Source organism: Protopterus annectens, chromosome 2.part0 (assembly GCF_019279795.1).
Source record: "Protopterus annectens isolate FY-2018-M chromosome 2.part0, PAN1.0, whole genome shotgun sequence".
In the NCBI taxonomy this organism is placed as follows: Eukaryota; Metazoa; Chordata; order Ceratodontiformes; family Protopteridae; genus Protopterus; species Protopterus annectens.
The window spans coordinates 1,799,772,286-1,799,792,181 of record NC_056728.1 but is presented as its reverse complement, the minus strand read 5'-3'; positions in this window follow the sequence as shown (position 1 = coordinate 1,799,792,181).

Sequence of the window (19,896 nt, the reverse complement as noted above, 5' to 3'; positions counted from 1 at the left end):
GTATAGTTTTGCCATTAGGCCATTATCTAATTCGAAAATGGAGACTCCCAGTGGATGTAATGAAGCTAGACTTCCTTCAGGTATTTAACATTATGGTTCACGTAAGTTTGGCAGAAAGTGGAAGACACACGTGGAATGGCTAGGCAATTGTCTATCTGATAGGAGGCAGAGGATGACATTTATGGGGGAGTGATCAAATGACACACCAGAAACTAGTGTTGTACCATAGATATTGTGTTTAGGGCAATGCCCTTCTTTCCACTTATGTAATTATGCTTTGGAGACAGAATAAAGTCAACAAACTTGCTGGTAACATTTGAATCAGAGAGATGGTAAAGGAGTGAGAAGCCAAAGTCACGCTTGTTACCTAGTACATTGTGCCATATAAGCAGATTGGTATCAGCTGATATTCAGTGTGGAAAAACTACAAAGCTATGATTTTCAGAGGTGGGAATTAGGGATGGCATATTGTGTTTACCATAGTGCTCCTGTGGTAGTCAGAAGAAGAAAAGATGCAATTATTACACTCAACCTGGCCTTACTTATGTTGTGAAATGTGAGAGAGCAGTGAGCAACAGAATGCTGGGGTATATTTCCCTGGATATAGTTGTTTGGGGCAGAGATGTCATCTTCACAGTTTATAGACTTGGTGAGATCTCAAATGGAACATTGTACTCTGTTTTGGAGGCCGTGTATATTACAAGAAATCAAACTTCAAATCTTTGAGTCAAACCTTTTTAAATGACATTTAAATATGAATAAGTACTTCTACAATAAACAGAATTTCAGTTTCACATGTAAATATTGTCCACAGAGAGTTCTCTAAGGGTAAAGTACCTGCAATACCCCCCAAAAAAAAATGCAATAACAAATGTATAGGTGCAGGTGCTCCACAACAATCGAAGCCAACCAGTCACGAAAATTATGAAATAAACACTTTTATTCAATGAAAGGAGTAAGCGCTTTCACGTCTATAAAGGACGCTTCTTCAGACTTGAATGAACACAATTCCTTCAAGACATTTAAATACTCAACTAATAGCTTCATCAACCAATAAAAAACACCTTCATTACCATAATTAATTCATTAACCATTAAAATAAGATACAACTCAATAACATAAAGAGTCAAATATTAAAACATGTTGCTAATTTCTCATATCTAAAAATAAAAATTAAAACCAAATTAGAACACAAAGGGGTATCATTGCTTCAAGGCTCGGTCTAATAGAAAGGGTCTCAAGCTAACCCTGTCATTCAGACCGTGTCCTGAGTCAGCTTGCAACCTAATGATCCACTTACTTTCTTCCTTCTCAGTAAAGTTACTGGTATTCCCTAGCCTCATAGTAGTATGTATCATCTCTAAAACTGAAAACTCAAAAGTATGTGTAGTACCATGTAACAATATATGTTTAGCTAAAGCGTTAGTTTCAATCTCTCTGTTTATAGCGTATAGATGTTCTCTTATTTTTTCCCTTAAAGTCCTGTTTGTCTTGCCTACATAAAATCCATTACACTTACAACAGGCTGCAAGATATACTAAATTACGTGTTCTGCAATCTGCATAGTGTTCAAACTTGTAGACTACATTGGTATCCGGATGTTTAAAAATGTTCTTACTCGATATAAAAGGGCATTGATTACAACTACGATGGGGAAACGTACCTCTCCTATTGGATAGTGCTTTATTTTCTACTCGTCTTTCATAACAGAGCATGTTCTTCAAAGATTTGGTGTTCCTATAACAGAAGCTAGGACGTGGACCTACTAGTGCCTTAAGTCTATCATCTATCTGTAAGATACCCCAATTCTTCCTAGTAACATCTGTAATGCTTCTATTTCTATTAGTATAAGTGATAACCATCCTCTTATGATTATGTTTTTTATTGGTTGATGAAGCTATTAGTTGAGTATTTAAATGTTTTGAAGGAATTGTGTTCATTCAAGTCTGAAGAAGCGTCCTTTGTAGACGTGAAAGCGCTTACTCCTTTCATTGAATAAAAGTGTTTATTTTATAATTTTCGTGACTGGTTGGCTTCGATTGTTGTGGAGTACTTGCACCTATACATTTGTTATTCAGTTTCACATGTGTTAAATATCTGGCAATATTTCATTGACTAAGAAATTCCTGAAAAATGTATGTCCTAAAGTCATTTTAGCTTGCAAACATAACAACAAAAGGAATGCAGCACGCCCACACCTTGCTGCATTCAAGACAGCAGAAAAAAATGTTTGTAGGATAAGCCCCTTTGCACCCTGACATTGAGCTTCCCCATCCCTTTACTTTTGTATACTAACTCTTGAGTTTGCACTTACTTGGAGAAAGAGCTAAATGCAATTTAAATGTGTTTTCCATCTTCAAGAAACAGAGGTCTTGGAGACAGATGGTGCCATAGCAGACTCCGAGAAAATCAGGTATGTCCTGAAAGACACTTAACAAATTAAACCCACCTAGAGTATAGTGGGAGAATTTGAAAATGGAAGTGAAATTGGGCAACTCAAATAAACTGATATAAAGTTAGCTTTTACGTATAGAAAACAGTAATAGAGCTGATTGTATATTTTCAGGATAAAGAAAAATCTTAAAGTAGTAGAAAGAATAAAACGTGAAGTATTTACATGCAGTACTTTTATTGCAACTTTGCATATTTGAAGTGTCCAAAGATAGAAGAGGTTTCTGTCTCGCATACAAGTTAAACAACTGGTAAGGTGCTGATATGCATTCTGGTTTTGTGTTAAGCTACTTCAAGGCCTGATTCCAGAACATTTATGTTGTTCATAAGGCATTAGCCCAAATACAGTCTTTTGTGGGATTATTCATGGCAATTCCTTAGATTTGCTTTTGGATGCCTTATGTGAACATCATGAATGCCATCTAGCCTCCTAACACAAAATGGAATGCCAGAGGAAGGATCCTTTTTACTTCGGACGTTGGTAGCCAACATACTTAAATTGGTGGGACAGGACATAGAAAACCATCATGCCATAATGTAAAGTATTTTGTCCCTGTTCCCATAAATGGCATGGGTGTCACTATAACAATGTAACCTGTTCCATAAGTGAGTACAACACATATTTGTAGAGTGATACAGGTCCATGGCGCATTTAACTTTAACATGTCTGTATGATGCTGATAAACACTTGTTATTGGTGTTTGCTGTACACTCACCTGGTAATAAAAATTACTGTGCACCATCCACTTCTTGATGTCCATGTACCAGTGGAATCATGTCAATTCATCGACAACTCGAAAATTGAGAACAGCAAATTTTTTACTAGGGAAAACATTTGCTGATCCAAAACACATACACACAGCACAAACACACCAAACAAACAGCAATCCACACACATACATCTAAAATCTTCCATCTAAACCTACACTAAACTGTACATACACCACTATCTACCCACTTACCTTAACCCAAACCCTAACCCTAAGGTCCGCTACTATCGCACACATACCTCACCCGCGCCCCAACCCTAACTCACCTATGCCACCCTAACCCTCATGTCCACACATTCGCACATTTACCTGACCCCCGCCTTAACCCTAACTCACCTATCCCACCCTAACCCTCATGTCCACACAATCGGACACTTACCTGAACCCGACCGTAACTTTCCACCGCATAGCTGAAAATAGCGATGCGACAGGAACGTTCAACTGAATTCTTTCCCTAGGAAAGAATTCGGTTATCTAAATTTTTGCTATTTTCAGCTTTCGGTTAGTAGGTGTCGATATTAGAACATTCGAAGTTCTGAAACTTTGATGTTCTAATATAGACCCATAAACCCCCTGCCTGTCCTGCACAAAGCTCTGTTCTTTCATCCTGTCACCCAAACAGACCCCTTTGTTCTAATAATAAATGTCTTCTCACCATTTGTAAACCTCAAAAAGTGGTTGTAAATAACCTTTACTGCTACACTGTTGACAAAAAATGGAATTCTATTTCACAGGCTATTAGAACTGTAACTTACCAGCTTTCCTTTTTGCATCTTCTGAAATACCACCTAGCAAACTCCTACCTTTGCTCAAGCTTTAACCCTGGTTGAACATCAATCTACTCAGTCTAAAAGTCTACTTTTCCCCACCCCTGTCTGTACAGATTATCTACCTGTCACCACTTCCTCATCTTCAATTGGCTGTCCTACCCTCTCTACCACTCTATATAACCTCTACCTATCACCTCCTCCCCATCTATACTAATGTATCCTAATCTCACTCCCACCTCATAGTTGAATTTAAACTAAACACATGATTTTTACTTACTTACTATTGTGAATTGCCAAAAGGGCAGTCTCCAGAATTGTATATAGTGTTTCATTTTGCTTTTTCTCATTGCTCTCTTTGTAACATATTTTGTTATCTCTCTGTACCTTACAATATTGTTTATTATTTTTGAAATGTATAGTCTTCAACTGTTTTTTATATGATGTCTTTGACTTTTTTTTCTGTTAAATAGAGCTTTTCTTCCCAGGCCTTGGCTGAAAATACTCTCTTGTGACTTGCCCAGTAAACAAATAAATAAATTAACAAATAAACAAATAGTTAAGTAAACTAGCTCATGAACAAGGTGTAAAAAACATTCTGAATGAAAACACTTTTTTTGTTAAGACATGCTTACTCAAGGAGAAGATAAACATGTTGAAGCCTGAACTTTACAAATTACCTTTACCAAGCCAATATTCCAATGCCAGTAAACCAGCCCAGTGTGGGTATATTTGTGTATAAGGATTTAACATTCAAAGTACACATGTACCAGTTGTGTTCCATTTGTGCATCACACAGTGTTTGTAAATCTTGGGTAGTATCCCTAATTCCAGAATTGACCATATCCAATAAAGGCTTTAAGTAAAGAATTAAATACTTAGATAATGGTTCTGTTAATGAGCCATGGCCTGATACAACAGGTCTACCTGGGGGGTTATCAGCATCTTTATGTATCTTAGGAATTAGATATAAATATTTCATCTGAGGATCTGACAGTTATTTTATGGAAATGATACCTTCATCTGCAGCTAGATCTAAAATGTATCTATTTAATTCTTAAAATGCAATGTGGAATCCCAAAACATCTTTTGGTAGAATCTTACATCTGATAGTCGTAACAGGGCCTCAGTTTTATATTTATCTGTATCCAAAAACACAACAGACCTTCCATTAACAGCAGCATTGACAATAATATCCTTCCTGGACCTCAATTTTTTTAAGTGATGACCTTTAATATGTATTTAAATTGAAATAGTAACCAGTGTGAAAATTAAAATGAAAGTGCAAGTCTTTCAACATTGATTTCTCAAAAGTGGTTACATATTTATTCATGGGATGGACACAATTAGAGGCCCCAAATTTAAATTCAGAACTCGAGTCAATATTTTGCTCTTTAGAAAACAGCTTAAGATTTATCTTTCTACAAAAGGTTCTCATATCATTCACTAACTGTATTTTAGTAATCACTAATTGTATTTCAGTCACTGGAGCCATGGGAAAAAGCTTAGACCCTTATTAAGCAATTGTTCTTTATGAGAAGATAATGTAAATGATACCGTATTATATATGAAACCCACATTATCCATTTTAGCTATCTATTTTTTATTTAAAAATTTGTTGCAATTGCTTTAAAGCATTGTTGTCGCTTACTATGTTTCCTCCCTGCCCTTCTGTGTTGTCTAAAGGGCTGTTGATTTTCTTAGGAGTGGGAGAATCAAGTAATACTTCAGCATCAGTGTCCAAAGTTGTAGAAGTCCCTTCAGGAGCCATATAATCTGATGAATACCTATTCATAGAAGAAACTCATTTAGAGAATGCCCCGTATTGTTTAGAACATGATTTCAGATGATTACCCTGATTGTCCCCCTTAAAAAACCGCACTGCTTTCCTGTAGTTCTGGGAAAACTGCCTATTACATGTATAGTTATTGCAATCTCTCCAATATTTTTTTCAACTTTCTCTGTTTAAAATCCACTTCCAAGCAGGCAAGATTGTTAGATAATTGTTTTATACATTGAGAATAATTTGAATGAGTTTGAAAGGAAGGCACAATAGTACAAACTTTAGACACCTCCTGTTGCTGTTTCTCAATAAGTCTGCCATAAACCTTGACTAAAGCCTTAACAAACAGCATAGATGTCTCCTGTTGTATTTGTCCCCAATCCTTGTTAAAATTTCATCAGGATCAGAAACATTAGATTGTATAGCCACTTGTATGCCTCAGGGTATTTTACCAGTCGTTTAGTAAGTCTTAAGCTATTTAAAATGCCAAATAGTTGTGAGTAACTTTTTGAAACAGTAGTTAATTTGCTAATGGCTCCATTTAAAATATATAGAGTGCTTTATTTTTATTTATTTTTATAGTTGCTTGGTCAAACTTGTTGGTAGACTGTAAGGCATATACCCCAGTTTATGTCATTAATGTTTAGGACCTTAAAGTAAAAAAGAAGCAACTGTTAGTAAAACAATTTTGTTCTTATTAGTTTTTGTATAAACTATTTCATGATATAAATTGCATGTTATTATTGTAAAACAATTTTGTATAATGTGCAGTTAGAACTATTGTAAATGTGGGAGTTTTGTATATGTTAAAGATATTAACATAAGTATTTTTTCTTAGTTTTAAAAAAATATTGATTTTATACTATAACAAGATAAGAAAGAACAGACAGAAGCAAGTTTAAGTTAATATAATGTTGTGATCTTGGTTTGCTAGGGTCGGTGTAGGGTGTAAAAATGTACAAATTATATTATGTGTAGAAGTAAAATAATTCCCCTCACTTTTACAAGGATGGATGTCTAGATTAATGCCCTTTGCTTAACCTGTAAACAGGTTTTTTTGTAAGTAGAGTTGCGAAATAAGAGAAAATTATGAAAGTCATGAAAAAACTGCTAGTGTCCTTGTATATGCAATGATATCAGCTTTTTTTTTTTTTTTTATTAGCAAATGCCCTCAATGGGAGACAAGAAGACTACAACTGAAGATAGCTGGCCAGAGGAATTCTGTACATTGTGTTCAGAGTGAAAATTTTAAAATATTCCTTCATGCATCCCCCTTCATACTCCCCACTTAAGCACCATGTTCAATAATAGCCTCACATCAGGCTTTGTGCCCACTGAATGCCACACAGCAACAGTTATCCCACTCCACAAAGGGGGAGCCACCACTGATCCCGGAAACTATCGACCTATTAGCCTGATGAGCCTGGCATGCAAGGCCATGGAACGTATCATCATGGAACTCATAAACAAAGACATTGATAACCTCCAAACTCTGGATCCCACCCAGTTTGGGTTTGTGAAAGGCAAATCATGCCTCCTGAAACTGATCGACTTCTTTGAGGCAGTCACCAAAGCCATAGATGAGGGTAAGATGGTTCACACAGCCTATCTTGACCTCGCCAAGGCTTTCAACACCATCCCCCATTCTGGAATTATAGCTAACCTCACTAAACTAGGTATAAATCCCTATGCCACAAGATGGGTTGCCAACTGGCTCACTGACAGAACCCACACTGTAAAAGTTGCAGACTTCAAATCTGACCTCAAAGCAGTGACAAGTGGAGTACCACAGGGTTCTGTCCTGGGACCTCTCCTGTTTGGTATCTACTTTTCTGAAGTACAGGCTAACACAGAAGGCCTCTGGCTAACGAAGTTCACAGATTACTGCAAACCAGGAGCCATAGTCAAGTCCCCAAATGATGTGGACATCCTACAGAAGGGCCTCGCTGAGACAGATGCCTGGTGTCAGAGCCATGGCCTCAAGCTCAGTGCCAAAAAGTGTAGTGTCATCCCCTTTGGTAAAAACTATGTACCCATGAAGTACCACATAGGCAGCAATCTATTTAACACCGAATGCGTGATAAGAGACCTTGGGACCCAGGTGGACAGTAGTCTCTCCTTTGATAGTCACATCGCCACAGTAGTCAGGAAGTCCTACGTAGCACACCTCATCATAAAAGGGTTCTTGTCCAGGATAAAAGAGGTCATTGTTCCCCTGTTCTCGACACTCATTAGACCCATTATAGAGTACAATGCCCCTTTTGGAATGTAGCTCACAAGACATCTGCAGCAGCTGGAAAGGCCACAGAAGTACCTCACAAAAAGGATACTGGCCTCAAACAAATGCCCTACACTGACCGCCTCAAAAAACTCCAGCTTTACTCCGTAGCATATCGCCTACTCCGAGGTGATCTCTGCCTAACATATAAAGCTATGTTAAACCCAGAGCTTTTGGACATGCTACACCTAAAGAAATCCCAATCCCTCCAAGCTACACGCTCTAGGGACCTAAACCTTGTCACCACAATAAACAGGACATGCTGGAGGGATAGATTCCTGTCCCAGAGACTTCCCATACTCTGGAACAGGCTACCCATCTATGTCAAGCAAAGTTCTTCATTAGTACTCTTCAAGAAAAATCTTGATGAGTGGATGGAAAATAGGAAATACACCCCGGGGATCACTTCTGTGTCTCTGCTCAACAGTGACACAGGAAAATAACTTTCTTGGGTGGCGTAAGCCAGGGAACCTTGTTGGCTAGGCTTACGTAGGCCCTTGGGCCGATAGCCTAGTACCTACTTATGAACCTATGCATCTGCAAGGTTGTTAGCTGTTTTTTTCCTCATTGCTGATTATTTTCACAGGGAGTCAAGCTGTGTGCAGGTGCAAGTGATTAATCCTGAGAGTTCTGAGCATTCTTTTCTGAGGGAAATGCAAAATTAAAAGGCATAATAGCAAGCAGTTCAGTGAAACCTAGACGTTTGAAATTATGGGAAGTGAATAAGAGACAGCAGTCCCCAACAGCCTTAGTAATTTAATGCATTTAATAGAAAGAGTGCACAATTTAGTTTTATTTAAAGGTTGCTGGTGCACTTTTTTCTTAGGGCTAAAAGTTAATGTTTTCTGAAAACATGCACGCTGTTTTTTACACCTGGGAGGAAACAGAGATAAGAAAAGAACAGACAGCAGTCAGTGTAGGTAGGGATACTAGATGTAGCAAGCGCTTTAGCATGGATAATCTTAATTTTAGATTAGTTTATGCCTGTATCTGCAGTTGTTGATTTGGGGCAGTTGTGACTATCTGGGAGGATTAAATTTAAATTTGTAAAATATACATAGTTTTGTGTGTTTCTTCTAAGATAGTAGGAGATGGGGATGATGTTTATCATGTTTCACTGTTGCAGTCCTAACAAATGGGGTATCCGGCTCCCAGTAGCCCTCAGTCGGCCAGAATACCAAAGGTAAGTAAAAATTACGTCAGTTGCTGTCTGTTGTAAAGGACGTCAGGGTGTCCGTTACAAAAGGAGGCAGCCAACGTCACTTCCTCAGTCTTCCTTGCCGCGGAGCCTGAGGCAGAAGCGTTTCATGCACGAGTGCCGGTCGGCAGTTAACCTTTGTTGAAATTCTGACTACAAAGAGTTGAAGTCTACTACAGCTAAGTACCCCATTGGTGATCCTCTTTTCTTGCCTTAACTAATGTCAGAAAAAGTTAATAATTGCCTTACCTGTGGAAAGCAGATTCCCCATAGAGATTTTCTTTCCTATTGCATTATCTGTTTAGGCCTTGATCACGACGTTCCTAGTTGTAATCTTTGTGCCTCCTTTAATCCGCGTACTATCTGTCAGGCTAAAATTTTGGCTAAGCATTTCGGAGTTTGGCCTAAGTTTGTGGGTATGGCATCCGCCAGTCTTCAGGCTTCGGATATTCCAAAAAAACATAAGGAAAAGGATCATGACAGACCTCAGAAAACTAATTTCTCGGATGAGGCTAAGTTGTTTGTCGGTCAAGAGGGAGCCAGTGTGGCACTTTTGCAGTCCCTGCAGTCCACAGATGTACAACTGCAGGCCTTAATTGAGGCTGAGTCCATTAGGCCTTCGGCCTCCAGTTTGTCTTCCGACCTTTCGCCGGTCGCCTCTTCTGCTGGAGCAGGTACCGCTGAGCTGACTCCGGGGTCCAAGGCCTCCATTTTGCGATCTGCCAGCAAACTTCCTTCTACTTCTGCTGCTTCTTCGTCAGTTGCCAGGCCTCCCGAGTCCTTTAGGCTTGCTGGTAAGCCTTCCCTCTCTAAGCCTGTGAAAAGGCAGGCTCCAGTTCCTTCTAGTTCACCTCATTCCCAGATGGTTAAAATGGCTAATAATTTGTTAACTCTTATCAGGGGTTCTCGGACTCACCCTCCTAATAGGAGTAGGGAGGTTTCTCCTGAGGTTTTGTCCTGTTCAGGATCTGTTTCTTCCAGCATTTCTGCTGATGAAGAGGAATACCCTCAGGGAACATTTTAAATGGGAAAGCCAGGACTATCCCCAATCTAAAAAACTGATTAGGGAGTTTCTTGATTTACCTAAGCATAAGCCTCTTGCTATTCCCCTGTGTTTGAAGTTGTGGATGATGTTTTTATGAAAATACCTTGTCTCCAAATTAGGGTCCCCCTGCTCCTAGGAAACCTGACAGATACTACAGAGTTCCTGATCCTCATTTATTTCTTTTTAGGAACCCGTTGGCAGATCCAGAGGTTATTTCTCAGGGCCCTAAAGGGGTTAAGGCCACTGTTATCAGGAATCCTCTTTCATCGGACAGGGAATCTAGGAACCTAGATAGGTGGGGCAAGAAAGTTTATACCTCTGCCACTCTAGCTATTAGGGCTACCAGTTGTCTTTTTCATATGCTGAAGTACCAACAGCACACCTTGGAGGCTATTAAGTCTAGGATTGCAAATGTACCTCTTTTGGCAGAGAGTAAAGACATGCAGGATTTGTTGAATTCAGCCACTCTGGTCAATAAGCATTCTTTGCATTGTGGTTTTGTCATCCTTGAGGCCTCCAGGAGGGCTACGGCTACTGGATCTGTTATTAGGAGACACACTTGGCTCAGAGAACAGCCTCTTCCAGAACCTGTCAAGGCTAAGCTTTTGGATGTACCTTTGCAAAAAGACAATCTTTTTGGCAGAAAGCTGAGGAGGTGGTTAAGAAGATGGAGGATAAGGCCAAGTCCATGCAAACTGTTAAAGATTTTCTGCAAGTTCAACCCCCTCGCTTTAGCAGGAATTACCCTTCCAAGAGTTAGACCTTTCCTGATACCAGCAGACAGAACCGTTCCAGGACTAGGGGTTACAAATCTTCTAGGGGACAGACAGCTACCCCTCAGAGGTATAAGCAGTGGCAAGCTTCCACTTCTAAGGCAGGAAGCTGCAAGCCTGCATCTCAGTCAAAGCACTCTCAATAACCTTTTATAACTTCTGCCTGTGCTTGCTTGTCTGGAGAGTCCTTTAGAGGGAAGGTTGGCCCTTTTTTCGGATGTTTGGGCCTCTATCACAGACGACAAATGGGTGCTCAGAACAGTGTTCCTGGGGTACATGTTTTCTTTCCACACCTTTCCAGCTCCCAAGGGATTCCCAGACGTTCCTCCAAACCAAAAGGCAGAGTAGAAAAACAAATTTTGTATTTGTTTCATCTGATAGCAATAGAATCTGTTCCTGTTCAGCAGGTAGGCCAGGGCTTTTATTCCAGGCTTTTTCTAGTTCCAAAAAAAGAAGGCACCTGGTGTCCTATCCTGGATCTTTCCATTCTGAACTCTTTTCTAGTGATTCCAAAGTTCAAGATGCTCACTCTGCATCAGTTGCTACCAATACTAGAAAAGGATTCCTGGCTGGTAACCTTGGATCTCAAAGAGGCTTATCTGCACATCCCTATCAGGGAAAGTTGCAGGCAGTGTCTTCGTTTTAGAGTGAGCAAGCAACACTATCAATTCTCTGCGCTGCCCTTTGGCTTATCTACTGCTCCCAGCGTCTTCAAGAAGTGCCTGGCCCCAGTCATTGCTTTTTGCAGGCAGAAGAAAATTCAGATTTACCCATACTTGGACGGCTGTCTGATTCAAGCAAGTTCTCAGGAGCAGCTATTAAAGGATCTGAAATTTGTAGAGACTCTTCTCTCTTCCTTGGGTTACACTCACAACGAGGAAAAGTCAAAAATGGTACCATTCGAGGAGGTAACATTCCTGGGAGCGAGTCTGAACACAGCCGCCCAGATGATATATCTCACCCAGGAGATGCAGACAACTCTTTCAGTTTACATCAAGGACTTGGCAAGCCTGTCCCAGCTCCCTGCAAGCTCTGGAATTCATGGCATCTTGTATTCTCATGATTGCATATGCAAGACTGCATATGAGGAAATTGCAATGGTACGTCATGAACATTTGATGTCAACACACACAGGACCTGAATATCCCTCTGCTTCCATCTCTGCAGACGGAGTTTCTTTGGTGGGCAACAGCCTGTCTACAAAACAAAAGCATGCCCTTTCGGACACCTCCTGCCAGTCAAATTCTGACTACATACGCATCGGACTATGCCTGGGGAGCACACCTGGATGGCAGATGCATACAGGGATGGTAGAATGCCCAGCAGATGCACCTGCACTTAAATCTAAAAGAGTTGATTGCAGTTCAACAACCCTTACGAGCCTTCAAGCACCTTCTTTCTCCAGGGACCTTACTTGTCAGAACTGACAATACCACAGTCATATGGTACATCAACAAGCAGGGAGGGACTCACTCTTACTCCCTGTGCAGAGAAAGCATGAATCTTTGGTCCATGGCAGCATCCCTGGACCTGCATCTCCTAGCTCAGTTCCTTCCAGGAAGGCTCAATGTTTTGGCAGACCAGTTGAGCAGACGAACCTTGAATTCTCACGAGTGACAGCTGGATAGGACAGTTTTCTACAGCATCATTGAACATTGGGGCACACCTCAGGTTGATCTTTTCTCCACCCCAGACAATAATTTTCTGCCTCTCTTTTGCACCAGACAGCTTCACAGCAGGGCTTGGAGAGTGGATGCTCTGTCCTTCTCTTGGACGTTGCTGTCAGTTTACGCCTTCCCTCCTCTTCCACCCAAAGTGTTGTTGAAGATCAGGGACGAATGACCAAGGACTATTCTCATAGCTCCGGTCTGGCCCAGGCAGCATTGGTAAATGCTGCTTCACAGTCTCTCCCTATTCCCTCCTTGGCATCTTCCCCTGAAGCCAGATCTTCTGGTTCAGGAAGGGGGAATTATTCTGCATCTTCATCTTCAGTCCCTTCACTTTGCAGCATGGCTTATAGTTTGACTCCTTCTTTATCTTCTTCCCTTTCCCAGCAATTGGTTGATGTGCAGAGGGAGGCCTAGCACTAGGAAGTCCTACGTTGGCAAATGGGAAAGGTTTTCTCATTGGCTGCAGGCTAGAGGGGATTCATCTTCTTCTCAGCCTACCATTCCTCTGATCTTGGAATATCTGGCTTTATTGCTTCAAGGTGGTCTTGCCTTTTCTTCTATCAAGCTCCATGCTTCAGCCATTTCTGATCATTGTTCTCTTGAACAACCCACTTTCTCTCATCCCTTAATGAAAATGTTTCTCAGAGGTGCTTGTAACTTAAAACCTCCCAGAAGGGTACCTACTCCAGCATGGGATCTTAATTTTGTTCTAGAGAAACTCACTTTTCCTCCTTTTGAGCCAGCTGCCTCTGCAGAATTGAAGTTTCTCTCTTGGAAGACTGCTTTTCTCTTGGCTATAACTTCAGCAAGGAGGGTTTTGGAGCTGCAGGCTTTGATGGCTGTGGAGCCTTTTATTATTTTCCATCCAGACAGGATCTCTTTGAGAACCAACCCCTCCTTTATGGCTAAGGTGGTTTCTAGCTTGACTCTTAGTCAGACCATACACCTTCCTACCTTCTTTCCAAATCCTCAAAATAAAGGTGAAAGAATCCCACATTCTCTTGATGTGCATAGACAGCTCAGGTTTTACCTGGACAGGACTAAAGACCTTCAGAAATCAGCTCAGTTATTGGTCAGTTTTGCCCCTGGAGCGCAGGGCAAAGCTATTTCTAAGCAAACCATTTCCACGTTGATTGCGCATTGCATCAACTTTTGTTATTTTTTTCATAGCAAGGTTCCTCCTCAAGAGGTTAGGACCCATTCAACTAGAGCAGCTTCCACTTCTGCAGCCTTTTTAAGGGGTGTTCCTACTAAAAATATTTTGGAGGCTACCACTTGGTCTTCTGTGCACACTTTCACAAAACATTATAATTTGCCTCTGATGTTCATCGTGCATACAGCTGCTGTCATAACAGATGGGTTTTCCTGCCATCAGGCGGGTCCTCGGTCGGCCGAATTCCAAAGTCTAGGTCCGGCATCGGTTGTCGTCGCCTCCTCCCTGACGTCAGTGTGACAGGGGTATAAAAGAACCAGCCGACGCCATTTTCTTCAGTCTTTCTTGCCGCGCGGGACCCGAAGCAGAAGCAGTTCGCAAGTGCTGGTCGGCCAGCTCCTGAGATTACGAATATTTTGCAACCGAAGTCTTCTTGAAAGCTAAGTACCCCGTTGGGGAAACTTTTCTTGCCTCAGACCGATGTCAGACAAAGTTAATAATTGTATTTCATGTGGGAAGCAAATACCGCATAAGGATTTTCATTCCCTCTGCATTCCTTGCTTAGGCCCAGACCACGACGTCTCGGCCTGTCTTTTTTGTGTTACATTCAACAGACACACTATTAAGCGTCGGGCGGAGTTCGCCCAACACTATTTTGGCAAACAGTTTAATTACATTATGTCGTCGGATACTCCGACTCCGGTTTTGAGTAAAAGGCGCAAAGATAAGGACCGACATACGAGGTCCGCGACTTCTTCCAACACCACGCCAAAGCCGACAATAGGTGGTCCGGTTCTCAGCGAGGTGCCTACGCAGCCCCTGACTACCGATGACACTGCATTGGCGGTGTCTTCTGTGCCCGAGGTCGCAGGCTCTTCGGCCCACGCCCCGACTACAGATATCGAAGCCACTCTTGGCGGTGAAACTCAGAGTTTAAACAGGCCTGCCACTTCTCAAGGCGTCTTCAGGCCTTCCTCTTCTTTTTCCATCAAGGCTTTCACTAAGTCCAAAGCAGCCATGCATACCAAGAGACAAGCTCCATAGGGTTCGTCGCAAGGCCCCATGCCTAAAAAGCAGATGCTCAAAATGGCTGAGGATTTAATTACTCTTATCAGGGGTTCTCAACCCCCCCCCCCCGGACAAAAGGCCCAGAGTGGAGGAAGAATCTCCTTCCTCAGACCAGGCCTCCATTATTTCAGAACATTCTGAAGACCAGGAACATTCTTACTCCCCTTTTGAAGATTCTGATGCAGAGGAGTCCATTCCCTCTGTCTCCCCCCCTGAGGATTACTCTTTTGGGGAAACCTTACATACCTTAAGGGAACACTTCCACTGGGAAGGCCAAGAGTACTCAGACTCCAAGAAAAGGCTTAGGGATTTCCTCTTGCTCCCTCAGCACAGGCCTCTGGCTATACCTCCTGTCTTAGACATACTAGATGATGTGTATTCGAAGGCCTGCCTTAACCCAGATTCTTTACCTCCAGCTCCAGTCAAGCCTGACAGGTATTACCGGGTTCCTGATTCACACCAATTCCTATACAAAAGCCATGCGACTGACCCAGAAACTATTTCACAGGGTCCCAAGGGAATTAAGGCCTCCACTGCTAAAAATCCATTACCTTCAGAGAGAGATTCCAGAGCTTTAGAAAGGTGGGGGGAAAAGGTATACACCTCTGCCACCTTAACCATGTGGGCATGTAACTGTCAGTTCCATATGTTAAAGTACCAACAGTTTCTGTTATCACAGTTAAAAAGCAAAGTGTCACAGCCTGAACAGCCAGACTTGAAGGAGTTGCAGGATTTGTTACATTGTACAGAACAAGTGGGTAAACTTACCTTGCAATGTGGTTTTGATGCTTTAGAGGCCTCATGCAGAGCTGCTATTACAGGATCAGTCATACGTAGACATGCTTGGCTCAAAGAGCAAACCTTACCAGATCATGTCAAAGCTAAATTACTAGATGCTCCTCTGCAAAAAGATGTATTGTTTGGTGTTAAAGCTGAGGAGGTATTAAAGAAAATGGAGGAAAAGGCAAAATCAATGCAAACAGTGAAAGATTTCCTACAGGTACAACCTCCACGTTTCAGTAGAAATTGGCCTTCAAAAAATTGGTCCTTTCCAGCCACGGACAGACCCCAAAGAGGTAGATACAGGCGCCCAAGGGGTAGAGGGCAATCTCAAGGATCGTTTAGAGGCAGACAATGGCAAGCACCTTCTCAAAGAGGTGGTGAGGATAGTTCACAGCCATTCAGAAAGCAGAACCAATGACTTTCCCCTTTGCATGCCAAGCAAGGCTCAAATGGCAGCACCTTTAGGCAGAAAACTGGCATTATTTTCGGAAAATTGGCATATTGTCACCAAAGACAAATGGATCCTGGACATTATAGACAGAGGCTACAGATTTCACTTTCACACCCTTCCAAAAATGAGAGGCATGCCAAACCTGCCACACAATCAAAGGGCAGAGGCACAAAAACAAATTTCAGATCTCATGGACATAAAAGCTATTCAAGAGGTACCTGCACAAGAACAGGGTCAAGGTTTTTATTCCAGACTATTCCTGGTACCAAGAAAGGGCAAAGATTGGAGACCTATTTTGGACCTATCCATCCTAAACACATTTTTACTCGTGCCAAAATTCAAGATGCTCACATTGCAGCAGCTTCTTCCCATGCTGGGCAAGGAGTCTTGGCTAGTAACATTGGACCTCAAGGAGGCATACCTGCATGTCCCAATCAGACAAGATTGCAGAAGATACCTCAGATTTCATGCAGGTTCAACACATTATCAATTCTCTGCATTGCCCTTTGGCTTATCTACTGCGCCCAGACTGTTCACGAAATGCCTGGCATCAGTAATTGCCTACTGCAGACTTCAAGGGATACTAATATACCCATATTTGGATGACTGCCTGATCCAAGCGGACAGCAAGCACATACTTCTGAAACATCTGGCGTTTGTAATAATGTTGTTGAATTCTCTGGGGTACACAGTCAACCAAAAGAAATCAAGGCTAATGCCCTCTCAAACAATAATTTTCCTGGGTGCCAGCTTGGATACAAACACCCAGATGGCCTACCTCACGCCAGAAAAACAAGGGCAACTAACTCAGTACTTCAGAAAACTGGCAACTTTCACCAGGCTGACTGCAAGGAAAATCCTGCAGGCTCTGGGATTCATGGCATCTTGCATCCTACTAATCCCATGTGCAAAGCTGCATATGGGGAAACTTCAATGGTACCTAAAAAACCTATGGTCTCAACACAGCCACAGTTTGGAAACAATAATACCACTGATTCCATGTCTTCAAAAGGAATTTCTGTGGTGGGCTCAAGCATGCCAAAGAAACACAGGTCTCCCATTCTGCAAGCCTCAAGCAAATCAAGTCATCACAACAGACGCCTCGGACTATGCCTGGGGCGCGCACATGACAGATCGGTGCATTCAGGGCATATGGTCCCAAAAAGAAAAGCACCTACACATCAATCAAAAGGAAATGCTAGCAGTAATAAATGCTATTATAGCTTTCAAAGACCTACTGCATACAGGCCAGCTATTGATAAGGACAGACAACACCATAGTGATGTGGTACATAAACAAACAGGGAGGAACCCATTCATACCCCCTATGCAGGCTAGCCATGTCTCTTTGGAACATGGCTCTGGAATTACAAATCGAACTTCAAGCACAGTACCTGCCAGGCAAGGAAAACACACTGGCAGACAACCTAAGCAGAAATATGACAGACCCACACAAATGGAAGTTGCATCCTCAAGTTTTTGCAAAGATAATTCAAGCATGGGGAAGGCCAGACATAGATCTCTTTGCTTCCCACAGAAATCACCAATTGGCAAAATTCTGCTCAAGGACCTTTCATCCACAGGCCTGAAAAGTGGACGCACTCTCTTTCAGTTGGACAACAATGACAGTTTATGCCTTTCCACCTCTTCCTTTGCTGCCCAAAGTTCTATTAAAAACCAGAGCAGACAGACCAAAGATGATTCTCATTGCTCCAGACTGGCCAAGACAACACTGGTACCCACTCCTGAGGAGACTGACGCATTCCCCAACATGGATCCTGCCTCCAATGCCTCTTCTACTGACTCAGCACAACTTCAAAACTCTTCACAGTCAGCTGGAAACACTCAATCTAGCCGCATGGAAGATTCCTTAAAATCACAACAGACCCTACTTTCCAAGGAGGTGCAGGACGTCATCTTGGAGGCCAGAAGACCTTCTACTAGAAAAGCCTACTCCGCAAAATGGAAATGTTTTTGTGCCTGGAATGAGAAAAAGGGCCAGAATCCTGTAATACTGAATTTACCTCAAATATTACAGTACCTAGCTGAGTTGCTAAGCAGTGGATTTTCATTCTCCTCCATGAAGATACATGCCTCAGCCATTTCTGCAGAATACAACACTGATCCTCCTTTATTCTCTCACCCCCTCTTAAGACAATTCCTCAGAGGGGCTAAGAATATAAAACCCCCAAGGAAACAACCAGTACCTGCTTGGGACCTCAATTTCATTCTAGAAAAACTGACCTTGCCTCCTTTCGAGCCAGCTGCTTCAACAGAACTGCAATATTTGTCCTGGAAAACAGCCTTCCTGCTGGCTATCACCTCAGCTCGCAGGGTTTTGGAACTACAAGCCCTCATGGCTGTGCAGCCTTTCATCATTTTCCATCAGGACAGAGTTTCCTTACGGACCAATCCTTCCTTTATGCCAAAGGTAGTAACCAAGGTAACCTTGAATCAGGCTATCCACTTACCTACCTTTTACCCTAATCCTCAAAACAAAGGGGAGAGACTACTACATTCCTTGGACATTCACAGGCAGCTACGTTATTATTTGGACAGAACACAGCCTTTCAGAAAATCAGAGCAACTCTTTGTGTCCTATGCTACAGGAGCTCAAGGGAAGCCTATTTCCAAACAGACAATCTCAAAATGGATAGCCCACTGCATACGCTTTTGTTACTCTTTTCATGGTAAAACTGTACCTGCAGGAATCAGGTCTCACTCCACAAGGGCCACAGCTACCTCTTCAGCTTTCCTCAGGGGGGTTCCTACCAAAGATATTTTGGAAGCTGCCACTTGGAGTTCAGTACATACTTTCTCCAAGCACTATCACCTACCATTATACTCCAAATCTAGAGCAGGCTTTGCCACTGCAGTCTTGCAGGGCATCCTAGCTCCTCCGAACTCCATCTAGTGCCTACCACCCCTTTTTTAGCTTTGGGATTCTACCCATCTGTTATGACTGCAGCTGTATGCACGATGAACATAGTACAGTTTTGTACCTACCATAAATGTAGATGTTCGAGTGCTAATACAGCTACAGTCCAGGTTTCCCTCCCTCCTTCCCCTCTTGGGACAGGCCTAATGGCTAACACCTCCTCATACAACCTGATTGGGGTATTCTTTTATGGTGTATTTGCTTGCAACTACTGTTTTTTTGATTATATTGCATTTCATTATTACATAAATTTATGTATTGCCTTCCTTCTGGGGGCACCTGACATCTGGGGCAAGAAAAACTGAAGAAAATGGCGTCGGCTGGTTCTTTTATACCCCTGTTGCACTGACGTCAGGGAGGAGGCGACGACAACCGACGCCGGACCTAGACTTTGGAATTCGGCCAACCGAGGACCCGCCTGACGGCAGGAAAACCCATCTGTTATGACTGCAGCTGTATTAGCACTCGAACATCTACATTTATGGTAGGTACAAAACTGTACTTTTTCCAGAGTCAGGGCAGGGTTTGCCACTGTTGTGTTGCAGGGTATTATTTCCAACCCTTGATTCTGTTGGTTCCTCCTCCCTTCTCACTGGGCTTTGGTTTGTTTGTGTCTTTCGGCTTTTCCCGGTTAGGGGTCGCCACAGCGGAACTCTGGTCCGCTAATGATTGGCAGTTGATTTTTACGTACCAGCTTGCCAGGCCTGACGCACAACCTTCAACGAAGGTACACCCACTCACGCATGTCTCCACGCAGAAGACGCTCTAG